Source organism: Garra rufa, chromosome 6, assembly GCF_049309525.1.
Source record: "Garra rufa chromosome 6, GarRuf1.0, whole genome shotgun sequence".
Lineage (NCBI taxonomy): Eukaryota > Metazoa > Chordata > Actinopteri > Cypriniformes > Cyprinidae > Garra > Garra rufa.
The window spans coordinates 5,021,553-5,025,430 of record NC_133366.1 but is presented as its reverse complement, the minus strand read 5'-3'; the positions used below and the strand labels follow the sequence as shown (position 1 = coordinate 5,025,430).

Below are 3,878 nucleotides of genomic sequence, written 5' to 3'. Positions count from 1 at the left end.
GTCTTTATATTTCTGCTTTATTTCTTTTGATTTACACACATGGCTTCAGATTGACAACCTGAAGAGAGTTTTTAAAGGTCGGGGTTTTATTCAGCGATTCTCCTTCAAAGTCATGATTAGTAAACTGAGATGCAGATTCAAAATATTACAGATATACTAGGCAGACACTGTATGGCACCATTATTAAGTAATAGTCTTCAACTAACACTAAAACAAAACTAAATTTCATTTAGTCAGCCTTTTTTACACAATTACAATAGACTATTTTGGATAAAGCAACATTATTAAGATGTACTTTGCAATATATACTGTTTAATATGTCTGTTATATAATCATGTAGTGCATCCTGTTTTTTCAAACATTTCCACAAGTGTAGCGATGCCAGCTGGAGTTGGGCTTCCCTCTCCTGGCCAGTATTCAATCCAGGTATGGCTTCCCAAAATGTACTGCATACTAAAAACAACAGTAAAGTAAAGCTGAAACACATACAATTACACATGTGCATATGGACAATAACCTATACATGTGACCCACACGCTTAGAAGAAAAGGCTCTTTATAGAACCTTAAAAGGTTTTATAAGGAGCTTCATATTTGGAACCACTAAAAGGTTCTATATAGAATCCCTTTTTAAGGGTTCCATCAAAAGAACCATTTAGGGTTCTGTGTAGCTAAGATAAATGTTCTAACCTTTTCTTCTAAGAGTGCAGAATCCCTAACAACAACACTGACAAAGGACATGCATCCTTTCCATGATAAGGGTCGAGACAAAAAAAGATGATGAAAGGAGAATCCTTTTTTACATGTTGTTTTCATAATTTTTTCCAAATATAAGATATTTTGACAAATATTCTTCTTAGGGTGACTTACAAATAAAACTAGCTTTTACATTTTTTTGTCCAGGAGAAATGTGGAATTAAAAATAAAGCATAATTAAATGTTATACAATCGCATGAAGATGTAACACACTACAAGCTTTAAATGCATAAACCCCAGGCAAATCTTGTTAATTGCAAACACAGTGGAGACCTACCTTGAACCTAGGTTTCGCAGGTCAGAGTATTTCCCCATGATGAGATATGACTTGTCCTTCTCCAATCCCAAAGTTTCCCTGCAACTGGGACGACCCAAAAATTGTCTCACTTTCCCCACAACATTCTCATCAGTGCCTACATGACAGAAGAGTGTTTAGGAAATTATTTATCTAACAAGAATCAGACACACTGTAGGTGCATTTAATGACTGAAACATGGAGGGAATAATAAACCGTACCTTCTTTCAGCACCTGCTCCACCTTCATGTCATAGATGTCAGAGTGCTGTGTCAGATCCATTTCCACTACTTTGACTTTATAAACTGTTAAACATAAGTGTTGTATTGTTACATGTTATATATATATATATATATATATATATATATATATATATATATATATATATATATATGTTAAAATATGTTTTCTGTGATTTGTGTTTTTTAATTGTCAAAATCTGTCATGAGCATGAACTAACCCACAAAACTAAATGCATTTACCATAATCCATTCCAGGTTCGCAGGCTTTTTTCAAACGATCCTCATCATCTTTCACATCAGTTTTCTTCTGGGAACTGCAGCCGTCTGTTTTAAGAGAATATCATAATGTTCATACACACTTTATTTTCTCCATATATATATATATATATATATATAAAATACAGGTTTGTGCCAAAACATTTGAATATCGAGTTTTATTTCAATAATTTGTTTCAAAAAGTTAAACTTGTATGTTATATTAGTTCACTACACACAAAGTAAAATATTTCAAGCCTTTATTTGTTTCAATTTTAATGATTATGGATTAAAGATTAAAAAAAAAAAAAAAGTATTTCACAAAATTGGAATATTTCAAGTGACCAATAAAAAAAATCTTAAACACATGTTGGCCTTCTGAAAAGTGTTAGTGTACTGTATTATGCCCCAGTACTTTGTTGGGCCTCCTTTTGCACTAATTCCAGCATCAAGGCGGCGTGGCATGGAGGCGATCAGCCTTTGACACAGTTGAGGTGTTAGGGTAGCCCAAGTTGCTTTGATATTGGCTTCAGCTCGTCTGCATTTCAGGGTCTCTGTTCCCTCATCAAAAATGTTGCCGGAAAAGGTGCACAAGTGACAGGGATGACCGTAGCCTTGAGAGGATTGTCAAGCAAGGGAGGTTCAGAAATCTAGAGGAGCTTCATTAGGAGTGGACTGAGGCTAGTGTCAGTGCATCAAGAACCACCACATCCAGACGTCTGCATGATATGAGCTACAGCTGGAGAATTCCATCCGTCAAGCCACTCTTGAACCAAAAACAACATCAGAAGAGTCTGTGCTGGGCTAAGGAGAAAAAGTACTGGTCTGTTGCCCAGTGGTCCCAAGTCCTGTTTTCAGATGAAAGCAAATTTTGCATTTCATTTGGAAATCAAGGTCCCAGAGTCTGGAGGAAGACCAGAGAGGCACAAAAGTCCAGTGTGAAGTTTCCACAGTCAGTGATGGTTTGGGGAGCGTGTCATCTGCTGGTGTGGGTCCATTGTTTTTTATCAAGTCCACAGTCAACGCAGCTGTCTACCAGGAAATTTAGAGCACTTCATGCTTCCTGCTGCTGACAAGCTTTTTTGGAGATGATGATTTTATTTCCAGCAGGATTTGGCACCTGTCCACAAAGCCAAAACTACCAGTACCTGGTTTAATAGCCATGGAATAACTGTACTTGATTGGCCGGCAAACTGGCCTGACTTAAACCCCATTGAAAATCTCTGGGGTATTGTCAAAAGGAAGATGAGGGAACAGAGACCCTGAAATGCAGACGTGCTGAAGGCCAATATTAAAAGCAACTTGGGCTCCATAACACCTCAACTGTGTCAAAGGCTGATCGCCGCCATGCCACGCCGCCTTGATTCTGGAATTAGTGCAAAAGGAGGCCCACAAAGTGCTGAGGACATAATACAGTACATTAACACACTTTTCAGAAGACCAACATGTGTTTAAGATCCTTTTTTTTTTTATTAGTCACATGAAATATTCTAATTTTGTGAAATACTGGATTTTTTTTTTTTTTGTCTTTAATCCATGATCATCAAAATTTAACAAATAAAGGCTTAAAATGTTACACGTGTGTAGTGAACTAATATAACATACAAGTTTCACTATTTGAAAACAAATTATTGAAATAAATGGACTTTCCCTCGATATTCTAATTTTTTGGCACATACCTGTATTTGTTTCCATATAATGAAGCCATTATCAAGGAACAGGTTCTTTGATGCTTTTTTGAAGCAAGAGTTTGACGTATATGCAGATATAATCTAACTTAACTTAACTTACACAAACTTGTAATGAGAAGCAAAAAGAATACAGAAGATACTGTTAATCCTAAAGACCAGAGAAAACAAATACTCCAGATTTAAGACTGTTATTACAGACACTAAGAATTACATTAAAAGTGGACAGCAAGAAACAAAATAAAACACTACGATGCTGCCGGATATTTTCCATTTACACAATTTTAACTGCAATGTTGCTATTTGTGGCTGATGATACCTTCTGCACACTGGCACAGGTCTCCTCTACACAGTCTGTATATCGCACCATCTTCCCTTTCAGCGTGGTAGAACCTTGTACAGCGTTTATCTAAAACACACATGAATAAAAATATTAATATTAATACAAGTAATATTAGTAAATTCCATGATATCACACAAGTTAACAGTTATCACACAAGCATTCTTTTGTGGATAGGATGGCCCAGCAAAATGTCAGACTGTCAGACATTCTAACACTACAAAAGCTAAAATTTAAATAAGAAAGGCCACTGTATTTCAAATAAGATAAGTGGAAACTAGAACCTGAGAAGACAGATAAATG

At 35.9% G+C, this 3,878-nt stretch overlaps 1 pseudogene; it reads right to left on the bottom strand.

Moving 5' to 3' along the window:
* The window catches only part of LOC141337449 (complement C3-like), a 59,815-nt pseudogene continuing 55,937 nt past the window's right edge, over positions 1-3,878 (bottom strand).